This window comes from Cryptomeria japonica, unplaced genomic scaffold (assembly GCF_030272615.1).
Source record: "Cryptomeria japonica unplaced genomic scaffold, Sugi_1.0 HiC_scaffold_52, whole genome shotgun sequence".
NCBI lineage: Eukaryota > Viridiplantae > Streptophyta > Pinopsida > Cupressales > Cupressaceae > Cryptomeria > Cryptomeria japonica.
This window is the reverse complement of record NW_026728874.1, coordinates 260,937-279,468: the sequence shown is the minus strand read 5'-3', so window position 1 is coordinate 279,468 and position 18,532 is coordinate 260,937. Positions and strand designations below refer to the sequence as shown.

At 60.3% G+C, this 18,532-nt stretch overlaps 2 non-coding genes across 2 annotated transcripts; both read left to right on the top strand.

Annotated features, from left to right (window-relative positions):
- Positions 1–7,623: 7,623 nt before the first annotated feature.
- LOC131862878 (5S ribosomal RNA) lies at positions 7,624–7,742 on the top strand. The gene has a single exon (XR_009361814.1). It is a non-coding gene; the product is annotated as a 5S ribosomal RNA (ribosomal RNA).
- Positions 7,743–15,546: 7,804 nt separating this feature from the next.
- LOC131862859 (5S ribosomal RNA) lies at positions 15,547–15,665 on the top strand. Its single transcript, XR_009361795.1, has one exon. It is a non-coding gene; the product is annotated as a 5S ribosomal RNA (ribosomal RNA).
- Positions 15,666–18,532: the final 2,867 nt, after the last annotated feature.

Sequence of the window (18,532 nt, the reverse complement as noted above, 5' to 3'; positions counted from 1 at the left end):
CGAGGCGGCCGAGGAGCCTCACCGCATAGCAATCGGGGTGCGAGGCGAGGGATGCGGCGAGAAGGACCCAACGGCTAGACGGAAGAGGCTTCAGGGCCGCCTCGGAATGGTCCAAGCATCGGACGCGCTTGGGGCGACTACCAGTGACAACCCCTTATCCCGCGACGCGTCCGATACACAGATAGTTCCGAGGCGGCCGAGGAGCCTCACCGCATAGCAATCGGGGTGCGAGGCGAGGGATGCGGCGAGAAGGACCCAACGGCTAGACGGAAGAGGCTTCAGGGCCGCCTCGGAATGGTCCAAGCATCGGACGCGCTTGGGGCGACTACCGTTGCCAACCCCTTATCCCGCGATGCGTCTGATACACAGATAGTTCCGAGGCGGCCGAGGAGCCTCACCGCATAGCAATCGGGTTGCGAGGCAGATTATTGGGAAGGGAACCCCCTGGGATGCGGCTCAAGCAGTGCCCAAAGGGACTGGAATGCGGAATCACATCGAGAGACCCAAATGCTATACGAGGGCTCAAATCGAATTATCGATTTGGCCACGACATGGACGCATCGGAACGACTACCTTTGCCGAACCACTCGCAATTGCATCCATACCGAAACCAATAGACATTTCCGTTAGAGCCCTCGCATAGCATTCGGGAATCTCGCATGCCCCTCTAAATCGACCAATGCTGGCGCTCAATGAAAATCCGAGCGCTACCACCGTTCGAGCGCCAGCATTGGTCGAGTTAGAGGGGCACGGGGGAGAATGCTCCAGTCAACACCTCCCCTATATAAGTTATTTGTCCGATTCTCGCACAACCGTAGTCTGCCTCGTCGAATCAAACAACGGTCCCAGATTCCGACTTCCGTTCCGTAGAGACCCAAAAGCTAGATGGAGGCTCGCAAGAAAGAGAGTCGGCGCATAGCAATCGGGTTTCTCGAACGTTTAGGGACCGAGCTCACTTGCGGATAGGGCAAAATCCGCCAAGCAACCCAAAAGCTAGACGGGGGCTCGAATCGAATCGCCTAGGCGGCCACAACAACGACGTGTTGGATCGACTACCAGTGCCAAACCATTCAGCAAGACTAGTCTGTGTCGAGGCCGGATAGAGATTCTCAGAGAGCGCCCGCATAGCATTTAGGAGACCTGCCGCGTCCCTCACACTCGACAAATGGTGGTGCACGTTTATAAATCCGAGCGATCCCAACCCTTTCAAGCACCAACATCGGTCGAGATAGAGGGGCACGGAGGGGGCTGCGTGAGACAACACAGTCCCCTATATAAGTTATTTGTCCGATTCTCACACATCCGAAGAATGGTCATCAAATCGGACAACAGCCCAAACTTCCGACTTCCGTCCCAGAAAGCCCAAGAGCTATCTAAAACGTTCATGGCCGGAACTCGATCGCGGCTATACCAGTCCGCCAAGCAACCCAAAAGCTAGACTGGAGCTCTAGTCGAATCACCTCTGTGGCCATTGCAAGGACGTGTTGGAGCGACTACCATTGCCGAACCATTCCGCAGGTCGAGTCCATACCAAGGCCGCATAGAGATTCACGATGAGCTCCTGCATAGCAATCAGGAGACTTGCCGTGTCCATCACAATCGATAAATCCTGGTGCAAGATTTTTGCATCCGAGCGCTCCAACCAGTCGAGCACCAGCATCAATCGACATAAACGGGCACGGGGGGAGGATGCTCGAGAACACTACCTCCCCTATATAAGTTATTTGTCCGATTCTCAAGCAGCCGAAGTCTGGTCATCGAATCGGGTCAAAGACCACAACTTCCGACTTTACCCACAATGCAAGTCATCGAATCGAACATCGGCCCCCGAGTCGGACTCCATGCGTATGTCAGGTCATCGGACCCAAATTCCGCCTTCCTGCGCATGGCGGGCCATCAATATCAACTCGGTCATCGGACCCAAACTCCGCCTTTTTGCGTATGGCACGCCTTCAAATCGGTCATCGGACCCAAATTCCGCCTTCCTGTGCATGGCGGGCCATCAACATCAACTCGGTCATCGGACCCAAATTCCGCCTTTCTGCGCATGGCACGCCATCAACTCGGTCATCGGACCCAAATTCCGCCTTCCTGCGCATGGCAGGTCATCGGACACAAATTCAGACCTCGCCAATATGCCTACGTATCGAATCGGTCATCGGACCCAACTTCCGACTTCATCCATACTGTAGGGTCTTTGAGGTTGGCGCGGTGCGCTCAACCCAGGGAGTCGACCCATCGAAGCATACACCTCCCCTATATAAGCTATTTGTCCGATTCCCACACCTGTGTAGTTTGCACCTCTGACCAGGACATCGACCCCAACTTCCGAACTCGACTGCAACGACGGCACCAGCGCCTTGGTGCGCACCTTGCGACGCACAGTCCCAACATTCGCCTTCCTGCACATGGCAGGTCATCGGACCCAAATTCCGACCTCGCGAGTATGCCTACATATCGAATCGGTCATCGGACCCAACTTCCGACTTCATCCATACCGTAGGGTCTTTGAGGTTGGCGCGGTGCGCTCAACCCGGGGAGTCGACCCAACGAAGCATACACCTCCCCTATATAAGCTATTTGTCCGATTCCCACACCTGTGTAGTTTGCACCTCCGATCAAGACATCGACCCCAACTTCCGAACTCGCCTCCAACGACCGAACCAGCGCCTTGGTGCGCACCTTGCAACGCACAGTGCCAACATTCGCCTTCCTGCACGTGGCAGGTCATCGGACCCAAATTCCGACCTCGCGAGTATGCCTACATATCGAATCGGTCATCGGACCCAACTTCCGACTTCATCCATACCGTAGGGTCTTTGAGGTTGGCGCGGTGCGCTCAACCCGGGGAGTCGACCCAACGAAGCATACACCTCCCCTATATAAGCTATTTGTCCGATTCCCACACCTGTGTAGCTTGCACCTCCGATCAGGACATCGACCCCAACTTCCGAACTCGACTAAAAAGACCGCACCAGCGCCTTGGTGTGCACCTTGCAACGCACAGTGTCAACATTCGCCTTCCTGCACATGGCAGGTCATCGGACCCAAATTCCGACCTCATGAGCATACCTACTAATCGAATTGGTCATCGGACCCAACTTCCGACTTCATCCATACCGTAGGGTCTTTGAGGTTGGCGCGGTGCGCTCAACCTGGGGAGTCGACCCATCGAAGCATACACCTCCCCTATATAAGCTATTTGTCCGATTCCGACACCTGTGTAGTTTGCACCTCCGCTCAGGACATCGACCCCAACTTCCGAACTCGCCTGCAACGACCGAACCAGCGCCTTGGTGCGCACCAAAAGTGCGCACTTTTGGAGGGCACTTTTGTGCGCTCCAAAGGTGCGCACTTTTGGAGGGCACTTTTCTGCGCTCCAAAGGTGCGCACTTTTGGAGGGCACTTTTTGGAGGGCACTTTTCTGCGCTCCAAAGGTGCGCACTTTTGGAGGGCACTTTTTGGAGGGCACTTTTCTGCGCTCCAAAGGTGCGCACTTTTGGAGGGCACTTTTTGGAGGGCACTTTTCTGCGCTCCAAAGGTGCGCACTTTTGGAGGGCACTTTTTGGAGGGCACTTTTCTGCGCTCCAAAGGTGCGCACTTTTGGAGGGCACTTTTTGGAGGGCACTTTTCTGCGCTCCAAAGGTGCGCACTTTTGGAGGGCACTTTTCTGCGCTCCAAAGGTGCGCACTTTTGGAGGGCACTTTTTGGAGGGCACTTTTCTGCGCTCCAAAGGTGCGCACTTTTGGAGGGCACTTTTTGGAGGGCACTTTTCTGCGCTCCAAAGGTGCGCACTTTTGGAGGGCACTTTTTGGAGGGCACTTTTCTGCGCTCCAAAGGTGCGCACTTTTGGAGGGCACTTTTGTGCACTCCAAAGGTGCGCACTTTTGGAGGGCACTTTTCCTGTGCTCCAAAGGTGCACACCTAGGTGAGCACCTTCGACCACACCTTGTAGCACACCAAACTCTGACTTTCGACTTCATCCGCAATGCAGGGTCTTTGAGGTTGGCGCAATGCGCACAACCAGGGGAGTCGACCCATCAAACCCAACACCTCCCCTATATAAGCTATTTGTCTGATTCTCATACATGCGTAGCCTGCAGGAGCAATTAGGACATCGACCCCAACTTTCGGCTTCTAAACGAAAACAAGGTCTTTGAGGTTGGTGTAATGCGAACAACTAGGGGAGTCAACCCATCAAACCCAACACCTCCCCTATATAAGCTATTTGTCTGATTCTCATACATGTGTAGTCTACAGGAGCAATTAGGACATCGACCCCAACTTTTGACTTCTTAACGAAAACAAGGTCTTTGAGGTTGACGTAATGCGCACAACCAGGGGAGTCGACCCATCAAACCCAACACCTCCCCTATATAAGCTATTTGTCCGATTCTCATACATGTGTAGCCTGCAGGAGCCATTAGGACATTGACCCCAACTTTTGACTTCTTAACGAAAACAAGGTCTTTGAGGTTGGCGTAATGCGCACAACCAAGGGAGTTGACCCATCAAACCCAACACCTCCCCTATATAAGCTATTTGTCTGATTCTCATACATGTGTAGCCTGCAACAACGATTAGGACATCCACCCCAACTTCTGAATTCGTCTGCGTTGACCGCACCAAAGGTGCACGCCTTGGTGCTCACCAAAATCCGACTTCCGACTTCTTCTGCTATGCGGGGTCTTTGAGGTTGGCGCAGTGCGCACAACCAGGGGAGTCAACCCACCGAATGCAACACCTCCCCTATATAAGCTATTTGTCTGATTCTCATACATGCGTAGACTGCAGCAATGATTAGGACATCCACCCCAACTTTTGACTTCTTAAACAAGACAGGGTCTTTGAAGTTGGTGCAGTGCACACAACCAGGGGAGTCGACCCATCAAACGCAACACCTCCCCTATATAAAGCTATTTGTCCGATTCTCATACGTGTAGTCTGCAGCAGCGATTAGGACATCGACCCCAACTTCCGAATTCGTTTGCATTGACCGCACCAAAGGTGCACGCCTTGGTGTGCACCCTGGAGTGCACTTTGGTGCTCACCTCGGTGCACACTTTGGTGTGCACCTCGGTGTGCACCAAAGGTGCGCACCTTGGAGCGCACCAAAGGTGTACACTTTGGAGCGCACCACATAGGGTCTTTGAGAGGTTGGCGCAGTGCGCACACCAAGGTGGGTGTTGAGGTGCGTGCCGAGGTGGGTGGGTGCTAGGGTGCGCTCCATGGTGGGTGCCAGGGTGGGTGCGTGCTAGGGTGGATTCCAAAGAGGGTCATAGGGTGGGTGCCAAGGTGGGTTGGTGATATAGTGGGTTCAAAGGTGGGTACTAGGGTGGGTTCCAAGGTGGGTCACAAGTTGGGTGCCAGGATGCGTGGGTGTTAGGTTGGGTGCCAAGGTGGGCTCCTGCGTGGGTGGGTGCTAGGGTGGGTTTCAAGGTGGACGCGAGGGCGGGTGCCAAGGTGGGTAACAAGTTGGGTGTTAGGATGGGTGAGTGCTAGAGTGGGTGCCAAGGTGGGTGGGTGCTAAGGTGGATGCCAAGGTGGTTCACAGGGTGGGTGGGTTCTAGGGTGAGTTCCAAGGTGGGTCACAGGTTCAGTGCTAGGGTGGGTGTCAAGGCGGGTGTCGAGGTGCCTGGGTGCTAGGGTGTGGATGCCAATGTGGGTCATAGGGTGGGTACTAGGGTGGGCTGCAATGTGGGTGCCAAGGTGGGTAACATGCTCGGTGGGTTCTAAATTGGGTGCCAGGGTGGGTGTGCACCCACCTTGCCCGAGGTGGGTGCCAAGGTGCCAGTGTGGGTGGGTGCTAAGGTGGATGCCAAGGTGGGTGAGAAGGTGGGTGATAGGTTGAGTGGTAGGATGGGTGGGTGCCAAGATGGGTCACAGGGTGGGTGCAAGGGTGGGTAGGTGCTAGGGTTGGTGTCAGGGTGGGTGGGTGCTAGGTTGGGTTCCAAGGTGGGTGCGAGGGTGAGTGTCAAGGTGGGTCACAGGTTAGGTGCTAGGATGGGTGAGTGCTAGGGTGCAAAGGTGCCAGGGTGGGTGCTAGGATGGGTCGATGCTAGGGTGAGTGGCAAGGTGGGTCCACAAGTGTCAAGGTGGGTGCCGAGGTGGGTGCCAAGTCGGCGACTGCTATGGTGGATGCCAAGGTGGGTCACGGGGTGGGTGCCAAGTTGCTAGGTTGGGTTCCAAGGTGGGTGCCAACGTGGGTGCTAGGGTGCGTGGGTTAAAGGGTGTGTCACAACGTGGGTGCCAGGATGGGTGCGCACCCACACTGGCCAAGACGGGTGCGGGTGCAAGGTTGGGTTCCAAGCCCGGTCACAGGCTGGGTGCTAGGATGGGTGGGTGCCAAGGTGGGCACCAGGGTGGGTGCACCCACCCTGGCCAAGGTGGGTCACGGGGTGGGTCCTAGGGTGGGTAACGGGGTGGGTACTAAGGTGCGTGCCAAGGTGGGTCATAGGGTGGGTGCCAAGGTGGGCACCAGGGTGGGTGTGCACCAACCCTAGCCAGGGTAGGTCACGGGGTGGTTGTCGGGGTGGGCGTCAAGGAGCCAAGGTGGGTGGCAAGTAGCCAAGTTGCGTGCCAAGGTGGGTGTCGGGGTGGGTGCCAAGGATCCAAGGTGGGTGCCAAGGAACCAAGGTGGGTGTCTGGGTGGGTGCCGAGGTGGGAGCCAGGGTGGGTCCCAAGGTGAGTGCAAAGGTGGGTGCCAGGGTCAAGGTGAGTGCCAATGTGGGTTCCAAGGTGCCAGGGTCAGGGTGAGTGCCAATGTGGGTTCAAAGGTGCTAAGTTGGGTGCGAGGTTGGGTGCGAGGGTGGGTGGGTGCCAAGGTGTGCTAGGTGGAAGCCCGGGTGGGTCGGCATCCCATGGGTGTCGAGTTGGGTGCCTGATGGGTGCTTCTTGTCAAGTTTTAGTCGTCGGGACTCATTTCGAGCCTTAGAGGTCGTTTCTTGTCCGGTTGCCCTGTCTTCGACCTGGGAACCCAATTTTGGTCCTCGGGTCCCATTTTTTTTTGTCTCGCATCCCACTTTTGGCCTGTGGCCTTTTCGGGGTCGATTCTCGTTTTGGGCATCAGAGCATGTTTCTTCTCCTAAAACCCAATATTTGTTTATTAAGTCTCGGAACACATTTTTGTTCTCGTGGACCCATCATGGGTCTTGGAACGCATTTGTGGTCCTTGGGTCCCATTTTGCATCCCGAAACTTGTGTTTTGGTGCTTGATCCCTATTTTGGGTGCCCACCTTGCACCAAGTGCGCACCCGGGGCAAACCGAGCGCCTTGGTGCACCGGGGCAAGATCGAGCGTGCACCCGAGGCGCCCCGAACATGCACCAAGGTGCACTCGGCCCACATGTGAGCGCAGGTCGTTGCGCCCGAGGTGGTGTGTGGGCACCGCGTTGCAGACGGGACACTGCACGCACACGACGCCCCCTCCAGGTGCACGCACGTAGGCCGGGCCGGGTGCACACCCGACGCCCTAGCAAGGTGCGCGCACCCGGGCAGGGCTCACACTTGGCGAACGGGGCGCACTTCGCGAGGGAGGGTGTGCACCTCGACGGGGGTGGGTGGCCGGGGTGGATTCGCACGTGGGTCGCGGTTTGCTAAGTACACACTGCGACAAGCTCATAACGGGTGCGATCATACCAGCATTAGTGCACCGGATCCCATCAGAACTCCGCAGTTAAGCGCGCTTGGGCCGGAGTAGTACTGGGATGGGTGACCTCCCGGGAAGTCCCGGTGTTGCACCCTTTTTTAGTTTTTCGCCGGGCGTCGCAATGCTATTTGAATAAACCTTTTGCCCGTTTGCGTTCTCGTCGGGGCCGGGCCGGGCCGGGGTGCGCTGCCCGCACTACCGCGCGCGCGGGGGCGACACCGAGCGCGCACCCGAGGCACCCCGAGCACACAGGCCACGGTGCAACCCGGGCGTTGTGCGCGCACCCCGGTGCGCCCGAGGTGCTGCGCGCGCACCCAGGTGAAATCGGTGTGCACCTCGGCCAGTGCGCGCTCGGTCGAGTCGCGCACGTTGGCCAAGGTGCACGGTGATGTTTCTTACTCTAAGGTTCCGCACCAGACGCCCGGGACAGGTGAGCGAAGCTGGGCGGGGCCGGGTGCGCGGCCGGGGCAGGTGCACGCAGCTGGAGAGAGCTTTGGAGCACACTTCGGAGCGCACCAATGATGCGCTCCATTCAAAAGTTTCCTGAAAAGGCAAAAAAAGTTGAGATTATAGAATTTCCCACTTGAGAGATTGTAAAAAAAAAAAATTTAAAATGAAGGAAACGCGGGTGCCAAGGTGTGCGCAGCCCAGCCAAGGTGTGCGCACCAAGGCGCCCACCCTGGCGAAGGTGCACGCAAGGTGCGCACCCGAGGCAAACCGGACAATTAACCCAACTTTCGACTTCGCGCGCACCTTGGAGCGCACTTCGAAGCGCTCCTTGGTGCGCACCAATCTTGGGCACCTCGGAGTGCACCATGGCGCCCACCAAGGTGCGCACCCGGGGCAAACCGAGCTCCGACTTCGTGCGCACCTTGGAGCGCACGAAAGGTGCGCACCATGGCGCCCACCAAGGTGCGCAGCCCAGCCAAGGCGTGCGCATCAAGGTGCGCACCCTGGCGAAGGTGCGCACCCGGGGCAAACCGAGCTCCGACTTCGTGCGCACCTTGGAGCGCACAAAAGGTGCGCAACCCAGCCAAGGTGTGCGCACCCCGGTCAAACCGAGCTCCGAATCGTGCGCACCAGAGGTGCACGCCATCGTGCGCACCTTGGAGCACACTTCGGAGCCCTCCTTGGTGCGCGCCGATGTTGCGCACCTCGGAGCGCACCCGGGGAAAACAATGCAATTAACCCGACTTTCGACTTCGTGGGCACCTCGGAGCGCTCTCGGGTTCGCACCTCGGAGCACACCGAGGTGCGCACCTTTGATGCGCTGCCTTCACCAATTTCCAGAAAAGGCAAGAAAACATTGAGAAGGTGTGCGCACCGAGGTGCCCACCCTGGCGAAGGTGCACGCGAGGTGCGCACCCGGGGCAAACCGGGCTCCGACTTCGTGCACGCCGCACCTTGGAGCACACTTCGGAGCGCTCCTTGGTGCGCACCAGGGCGCGCAACCCAGCCGAGGTGCCCACCCCGGCGAAGGTGCACGCGAGGTGCGCACCCGGGGCAAACCGGGCTCCGACTTCGTGCACGCCATGGTGCCCACCGCGGCGAAGGTGCACGCGAGGTGCGCACCCGGGGCAAACCGGGCTCCGACTTCGTGCACGCCGCACCTTGGAGCACACTTCGGAGCGCTCCTTGGTGCGCACCATGGTGCCCACCAGGGCGCGCAACCCCGCCGAAGGTGCACGCGAGGTGCGCACCCGGGGCAAACCGGGCTCCGACTTCGTGCACGCCGCACCTTGGAGCACACTTCGGAGCGCTCCTTGGTGCGCACCATGGTGCCCACCAGGGCGCGCAACCCCGCCGAAGGTGCACGCGAGGTGCGCACCCGGGGCAAACCGGGCTCCGACTTCGTGCACGCCATGGTGCGCACCGCGGCGAAGGTGCGCACCCGGGGCAAACCGGGCTCCGACTTCGTGCACGCCGCACCTTGGAGCACACTTCGGAGCGCTCCTTGGTGCGCACCAGGGCGCGCAACCCAGCCGAGGTGCCCACCCCGGCGAAGGTGCACGCGAGGTGCGTACCCGGGGCAAACCGGGCTCCGACTTCGTGCACGCCGCACCTTGGAGCACACTTCGGAGCGCTCCTTGGTGCGCACCATGGTGCCCACCAGGCCGCGCAACCCAGCCAAGGTGTGCGCACCAAGGTGCACGCGAGGTGCGCACCCGGGGCAAACCGGGGTCCGACTTCGTGCACGCCGCACCTTGGAGCACACATCGGGGCGCTCCCGGGTTCGCACCGGCGTTGCGCACCGTGGTGGGCACCTCGGAGCACACCAAGGTGGGCAGCGAGGTGCGCACCTTTGATGCGATGCCTTCACTAATTTCCATAAAAGGCAAAAAAAAAACGAGATTTTAAAATTTCCGTTTTGAAAGATAGTGAGAAAAAGGGAATGCTGGTGCCATCTTGAGCCCGCCCTGGTGCGCAGCCCAGCCAAGGTGTGCGCACCAAGGTGCCCACCCTGGCGAAGGTGCGCGCCCGGGCAATTAACCCAACTTCCAACTTCGCGCGCGCCAGGGTGGGAGCGCACCCAACAACCGGGCCTGGGAAGAGCCAATGCGAGAAACCCCACCAAACGCTCTGACAAAAAAAGAGGGGGCGCTCCAGTAACCCCGCTTCGGAGCGCACCCTGGGCAAACCCAGCCAAGGTGCCCACCCCGGCCAAGGTGCAGGCGAGGTGCGCACCCGGGGCAAACCGGGCTCCGACAACGTGCACGCCGCACCTTGGAGCACACTTCGTAGCGCTCCCGGGTGCGCACCTCAAAGCACACCAAGGTGGGCAGCGAGGTGCGCACCTTTGATGCGCTGCCTTCACTAATTTCCAGAAAAGGCAAAAAAAAAAGGAGATTTTAAAATTTCCGTTTTGAAAGATAGTGAAAAAAACGGAACGCGCGTGCCATCTTGAGCCCGCCCTGGTGCGCAGCCCAGGTAAGGTGCCCACCCTGGCAAAGGTGCGCACCCGGGCAATTAACCCTACTTCCGACTTCGTGCGCGCCAGGGTGGCAACCGGGCCTCGGAAGAGCCAATGCGAGAAACCCCACCAAACGCTCCGACAAAAAAAGAGGCGGCGCTCCAATAACCCCGCTTCGGAGCGCAGCCGGGGCAAACCCAGCCAAGGTGCCCACCCCGACGAAGGTGCACGCGAGGTGCGCACCCGGGGCAAACCGGGCTCCGACAACGTGCACGCAGCACCTTGGAGCACACTTCGAAGCACTCCCGGGTGCCCACCGGCGTTGCGCACCGTGGTGGGCAGCGAGGTGCGCACCTTTGATGCGCTGCCTTCACTAATTTCCAGAAAAAGGCAAAAAAAAATGAGATTTTAAAATTTCCATTTTGAAAGATAGTGAAAAAAAAGGAACGCGGGTGCCATCTTGAGCCCGCCCTGGTGCGCAGCCCAGGCAAGGCATGCGCACCAAGGTGCCCACCCGAGGTGCACACCCGGGGCAAACCGGGCTCCGACTTCGTGCAGGCCGCACCTTGGAGCACACTTCGGAGCGCTCCTTGGTGCGCACCATGGTGCCCACCAGGGCGCGCAACCCAGCCAAGGTCTGCACACCAAGGTGCCCACCCCGGCGAAGGTGCACGCGAGGTGCGCACCCGGGGCAAACCGGGCTCCGACTTCGTGCACGCCATGGTGCCCACCGCGGCGAAGGTGCACGCGAGGTGCGCACCCGGGGCAAACCGGGCTCCGACTTCGTGCACGCCGCACCTTGGAGCACACTTCGGAGCGCTCCTTGGTGCGCACCATGGTGCCCACCAGGGCGCGCAACCCAGCCAAGGTGTGCGCACCAAGGTGCACGCGAGGTGCGCACCCGGGGCAAACCGGGGTCCGACTTCGTGCACGCCGCACCTTGGAGCACACATCGGAGCGCTCCCAGGTTCGCACCAGCGTTGCGCACCTTTGATGCGCTGCCTTCACTAATTTCCAGAAAAGGCAAAAAAAAACGAGATTTTAAAATTTCCGTTCTGAAAGATAGTGAAAAAAACGGAACGCGGGTGCCATCTTGAGCCCTTCCTGGTGCGCAGCCCAGGCAAGTTGTGCGCACCAAGGTGCCCACCCTGGCGGAGGTGCGCGCCCGGGGCAATCCGGGCTCCGACTTCGTGCACTGCATGGTGCCCACCAAGGCGCGCAACCCAGCCAAGGTGCCCACCGCAGCGAAGGTGCACGCGAGGTGCACACCCGGGGCAAACCGGGCTCCGACTTCGTGCACGCCGCACCTTGGAGCACACTTCAGAGCGCTCCTTGGTGCGCACCAGGGCGCGCAACCCAGCCGAGGTGCCCACCCCGGCGAAGGTGCACGCGAGGTGCGCACCCGGGGCAAACCGGGCTCCGACTTCGTGCACGCCATGGTGCCCACCGCGGCGAAGGTGCGCACCCGGGGCAAACCGGGCTCCGACTTCGTGCACGCCGCACCTTGGAGCACACTTCGGAGCGCTCCTTGGTGCGCACCATGGTGCCCACCAGGCCGCGCAACCCAGCCAAGGTGTGCGCACCAAGGTGCACGCGAGGTGCGCACCCGGGGCAAACCGGGGTCCGACTTCGTGCACGCCGCACCTTGGAGCACACATCGGGGCGCTCCCGGGTTCGCACCGGCGTTGCGCACCGTGGTGGGCACCTCGGAGCACACCAAGGTGGGCAGCGAGGTGCGCACCTTTGATGCGATGCCTTCACTAATTTCCATAAAAGGCAAAAAAAAAACGAGATTTTAAAATTTCCGTTTTGAAAGATAGTGAGAAAAAGGGAATGCTGGTGCCATCTTGAGCCCGCCCTGGTGCGCAGCCCAGCCAAGGTTTGCGCACCAAGGTGCCCACCCTGGCGAAGGTGCGCGCCCGGGCAATTAACCCAACTTCCAACTTCGCGCGCGCCAGGGTGGGAGCGCACCCAACAACCGGGCCTGGGAAGAGCCAATGCGAGAAACCCCACCAAACTCTCTGACAAAAAAAGAGGGGGCGCTCCAGTAACCCCGCTTCGGAGCGCACCCTGGGCAAACCCAGCCAAGGTGCCCACCCCGGCCAAGGTGCAGGCGAGGTGCGCACCCGGGGCAAACCGGGCTCCGACAACGTGCACGCCGCACCTTGGAGCACACTTCGTAGCGCTCCCGGGTGCGCACCTCAGAGCACACCAAGGTGGGCAGCGAGGTGCGCACCTTTGATGCGCTGCCTTCACTAATTTCCAGAAAAGGCAAAAAAAAAAGGAGATTTTAAAATTTCCGTTTTGAAAGATAGTGAAAAAAACGGAACGCGCGTGCCATCTTGAGCCCGCCCTGGTGCGCAGCCCAGGTAAGGTGCCACCCTGGCAAAGGTGCGCACCCGGGCAATTAACCCTACTTCCGACTTCGTGCGCGCCAGGGTGGCAACCGGGCCTCGGAAGAGCCAATGCGAGAAACCCCACCAAACGCTCCGACAAAAAAAGAGGCGGCGCTCCAATAACCCCGCTTCGGAGCGCAGCCGGGGCAAACCAAGCCAAGGTGCCCACCCCGACGAAGGTGCACGCGAGGTGCGCACCCGGGGCAAACCGGGCTCCGACAACGTGCACGCAGCACCTTGGAGCACACTTCGAAGCACTCCCGGGTGCCCACCGGCGTTGCGCACCGTGGTGGGCAGCGAGGTGCGCACCTTTGATGCGCTGCCTTCACTAATTTCCAGAAAAAGGCAAAAAAAAATGAGATTTTAAAATTTCCGTTTTGAAAGATAGTGAAAAAAAAGGAACGCGGGTGCCATCTTGAGCCCGCCCTGGTGCGCAGCCCAGGCAAGGCATGCGCACCAAGGTGCCCACCCGAGGTGCACACCCGGGGCAAACCGGGCTCCGACTTCGTGCAGGCCGCACCTTGGAGCACACTTCGGAGCGCTCCTTGGTGCGCACCATGGTGCCCACCAGGGCGCACCCGAGGCAAACCGGGCTCCGACTTCGTGCACGCCGCACCTTGGAGCACACATCGGAGCGCTCCCAGGTTCGCACCAGCGTTGCGCACCTTTGATGCGCTGCCTTCACTAATTTCCAGAAAAGGCAAAAAAAAACGATATTTTAAAATTTCCGTTCTGAAAGATAGTGAAAAAAACGGAACGCGGGTGCCATCTTGAGCCCTTCCTGATGCGCAGCCCAGGCAAGTTGTGCGCACCAAGGTGCCCACCCTGGCGGAGGTGCGCGCCCGGGGCAAACCGGGCTCCGACTTCGTGCACTGCATGGTGCCCACCAAGGCGCGCAACCCAGCCAAGGTGCCCACCGCAGCGAAGGTGCACGCGAGGTGCGCACCCGAGGTGCACACCCGGGGCAAACCGGGCTCCGACTTCGTGCACGCCGCACCTTGGAGCACACTTCAGAGCGCTCCTTGGTACGCACCAGGGCGCGCAACCCAGCCAAGGTGCTCACCCCGGCGAAGGTGCACGCGAGGTGCGCACCCGGGGCAAACCGGGCTCGGACTTCGTGCACGCCGCACCTTGGAGCACACATCGGAGCGCTCCCGGGTTCGCACCAGCATTGCGCACCTTTGATGCGCTGCCTTCACTAATTTCCAGAAAAGGCAAAAAAAAGAAAAAAATGAGATTTTAAAATTTCCGTTTTGAAAGATAGTGAAAAAAACGGAACGCGGGTGCCATCTTGAGCCCGCCCTGGTGTGCAGCCCAGGCAAGTTGTGCGCACCAAGGCACCCACCCTGGCCAAGGTGGGTCACGGGGTGGGTCCTAGGGTGGGTAACGGGGTGGGTACTAAGGTGCGTGCCAAGGTGGGTCATAGGGTGGGTGCCAAGGTGGGCACCAGGGTGGGTGTGCACCAACCCTAGCCAGGGTAGGTCACGGGGTGGTTGTCGGGGTGGGCGTCAAGGAGCCAAGGTGGGTGGCAAGTAGCCAAGTTGCGTGCCAAGGTGGGTGTCGGGGTGGGTGCCAAGGATCCAAGGTGGGTGCCAAGGAACCAAGGTGGGTGTCTGGGTGGGTGCCGAGGTGGGAGCCAGGGTGGGTCCCAAGGTGAGTGCAAAGGTGGGTGCCAGGGTCAAGGTGAGTGCCAATGTGGGTTCCAAGGTGCCAGGGTCAGGGTGAGTGCCAATGTGGGTTCAAAGGTGCTAAGTTGGGTGCGAGGTTGGGTGCGAGGGTGGGTGGGTGCCAAGGTGTGCTAGGTGGAAGCCCGGGTGGGTCGGCATCCCATGGGTGTCGAGTTGGGTGCCTGATGGGTGCTTCTTGTCAAGTTTTAGTCGTCGGGACTCATTTCGAGCCTTAGAGGTCGTTTCTTGTCCGGTTGCCCTGTCTTCGACCTGGGAACCCAATTTTGGTCCTCGGGTCCCATTTTTTTTTGTCTCGCATCCCACTTTTGGCCTGTGGCCTTTTCGGGGTCGATTCTCGTTTTGGGCATCAGAGCATGTTTCTTCTCCTAAAACCCAATATTTGTTTATTAAGTCTCGGAACACATTTTTGTTCTCGTGGACCCATCATGGGTCTTGGAACGCATTTGTGGTCCTTGGGTCCCATTTTGCATCCCGAAACTTGTGTTTTGGTGCTTGATCCCTATTTTGGGTGCCCACCTTGCACCAAGTGCGCACCCGGGGCAAACCGAGCGCCTTGGTGCACCGGGGCAAGATCGAGCGTGCACCCGAGGCGCCCCGAACATGCACCAAGGTGCACTCGGCCCACATGTGAGCGCAGGTCGTTGCGCCCGAGGTGGTGTGTGGGCACCGCGTTGCAGACGGGACACTGCACGCACACGACGCCCCCTCCAGGTGCACGCACGTAGGCCGGGCCGGGTGCACACCCGACGCCCTAGCAAGGTGCGCGCACCCGGGCAGGGCTCACACTTGGCGAACGGGGCGCACTTCGCGAGGGAGGGTGTGCACCTCGACGGGGGTGGGTGGCCGGGGTGGATTCGCACGTGGGTCGCGGTTTGCTAAGTACACACTGCGACAAGCTCATAACGGGTGCGATCATACCAGCGTTAGTGCACCGGATCCCATCAGAACTCCGCAGTTAAGCGCGCTTGGGCCGGAGTAGTACTGGGATGGGTGACCTCCCGGGAAGTCCCGGTGTTGCACCCTTTTTTAGTTTTTCGCCGGGCGTCGCAATGCTATTTGAATAAACCTTTTGCCCGTTTGCGTTCTCGTCGGGGCCGGGCCGGGCCGGGGTGCGCTGCCCGCACTACCGCGCGCGCGGGGGCGACACCGAGCGCGCACCCGAGGCGCCCCGAGCACACAGGCCACGGTGCAACCCGGGCGTTGTGCGCGCACCCCGGTGCGCCCGAGGTGCTGCGCGCGCACCCAGGTGAAATCGGTGTGCACCTCGGCCAGTGCGCGCTCGGTCGAGTCGCGCACGTTGGCCAAGGTGCACGGTGATGTTTCTTACTCTAAGGTTCCGCACCAGACGCCCGGGACAGGTGAGCGAAGCTGGGCGGGGCCGGGTGCGCGGCCGGGGCAGGTGCACGCAGCTGGAGAGAGCTTTGGAGCACACTTCGGAGCGCACCAATGATGCGCTCCATTCAAAAGTTTCCTGAAAAGGCAAAAAAAGTTGAGATTATAGAATTTCCCACTTGAGAGATTGTAAAAAAAAAAAATTTAAAATGAAGGAAACGCGGGTGCCAAGGTGTGCGCAGCCCAGCCCACCCTGGCGAAGGTGCACGCAAGGTGCGCACCCGAGGCAAACCGGACAATTAACCCAACTTTCGACTTCGCGCGCACCTTGGAGCGCACTTCGGAGCGCTCCTTGGTGCGCACCAATCTTGGGCACCTCGGAGTGCACCATGGCGCCCACCAAGGTGCGCACCCGGGGCAAACCGAGCTCCGACTTCGTGCGCACCTTGGAGCGCACGAAAGGTGCGCACCATGGCGCCCACCAAGGTGCGCAGCCCAGCCAAGGCGTGCGCATCAAGGTGCGCACCCTGGCGAAGGTGCGCACCCGGGGCAAACCGAGCTCCGACTTCGTGCGCACCTTGGAGCGCACAAAAGGTGCGCAACCCAGCCAAGGTGTGCGCACCCCGGTCAAACCGAGCTCCGAATCGTGCGCACCAGAGGTGCACGCCATCGTGCGCACCTTGGAGCACACTTCGGAGCCCTCCTTGGTGCGCGCCGATGTTGCGCACCTCGGAGCGCACCCGGGGAAAACAATGCAATTAACCCGACTTTCGACTTCGTGGGCACCTCGGAGCGCTCTCGGGTTCGCACCTCGGAGCACACCGAGGTGCGCACCTTTGATGCGCTGCCTTCACCAATTTCCAGAAAAGGCAAGAAAACATTGAGAAGGTGTGCGCACCGAGGTGCCCACCCTGGCGAAGGTGCACGCGAGGTGCGCACCCGGGGCAAACCGGGCTCCGACTTCGTGCACGCCGCACCTTGGAGCACACTTCGGAGCGCTCCTTGGTGCGCACCAGGGCGCGCAACCCAGCCGAGGTGCCCACCCCGGCGAAGGTGCACGCGAGGTGCGCACCCGGGGCAAACCGGGCTCCGACTTCGTGCACGCCATGGTGCCCACCGCGGCGAAGGTGCACGCGAGGTGCGCACCCGGGGCAAACCGGGCTCCGACTTCGTGCACGCCGCACCTTGGAGCACACTTCGGAGCGCTCCTTGGTGCGCACCATGGTGCCCACCAGGGCGCGCAACCCCGCCGAAGGTGCACGCGAGGTGCGCACCCGGGGCAAACCGGGCTCCGACTTCGTGCACGCCGCACCTTGGAGCACACTTCGGAGCGCTCCTTGGTGCGCACCATGGTGCCCACCAGGGCGCGCAACCCCGCCGAAGGTGCACGCGAGGTGCGCACCCGGGGCAAACCGGGCTCCGACTTCGTGCACGCCATGGTGCGCACCGCGGCGAAGGTGCGCACCCGGGGCAAACCGGGCTCCGACTTCGTGCACGCCGCACCTTGGAGCACACTTCGGAGCGCTCCTTGGTGCGCACCAGGGCGCGCAACCCAGCCGAGGTGCCCACCCCGGCGAAGGTGCACGCGAGGTGCGTACCCGGGGCAAACCGGGCTCCGACTTCGTGCACGCCGCACCTTGGAGCACACTTCGGAGCGCTCCTTGGTGCGCACCATGGTGCCCACCAGGCCGCGCAACCCAGCCAAGGTGTGCGCACCAAGGTGCACGCGAGGTGCGCACCCGGGGCAAACCGGGGTCCGACTTCGTGCACGCCGCACCTTGGAGCACACATCGGGGCGCTCCCGGGTTCGCACCGGCGTTGCGCACCGTGGTGGGCACCTCGGAGCACACCAAGGTGGGCAGCGAGGTGCGCACCTTTGATGCGATGCCTTCACTAATTTCCATAAAAGGCAAAAAAAAAACGAGATTTTAAAATTTCCGTTTTGAAAGATAGTGAGAAAAAGGGAATGCTGGTGCCATCTTGAGCCCGCCCTGGTGCGCAGCCCAGCCAAGGTGTGCGCACCAAGGTGCCCACCCTGGCGAAGGTGCGCGCCCGGGCAATTAACCCAACTTCCAACTTCGCGCGCGCCAGGGTGGGAGCGCACCCAACAACCGGGCCTGGGAAGAGCCAATGCGAGAAACCCCACCAAACGCTCTGACAAAAAAAGAGGGGGCGCTCCAGTAACCCCGCTTCGGAGCGCACCCTGGGCAAACCCAGCCAAGGTGCCCACCCCGGCCAAGGTGCAGGCGAGGTGCGCACCCGGGGCAAACCGGGCTCCGACAACGTGCACGCCGCACCTTGGAGCACACTTCGTAGCGCTCCCGGGTGCGCACCTCAAAGCACACCAAGGTGGGCAGCGAGGTGCGCACCTTTGATGCGCTGCCTTCACTAATTTCCAGAAAAGGCAAAAAAAAAAGGAGATTTTAAAATTTCCGTTTTGAAAGATAGTGAAAAAAACGGAACGCGCGTGCCATCTTGAGCCCGCCCTGGTGCGCAGCCCAGGTAAGGTGCCCACCCTGGCAAAGGTGCGCACCCGGGCAATTAACCCTACTTCCGAC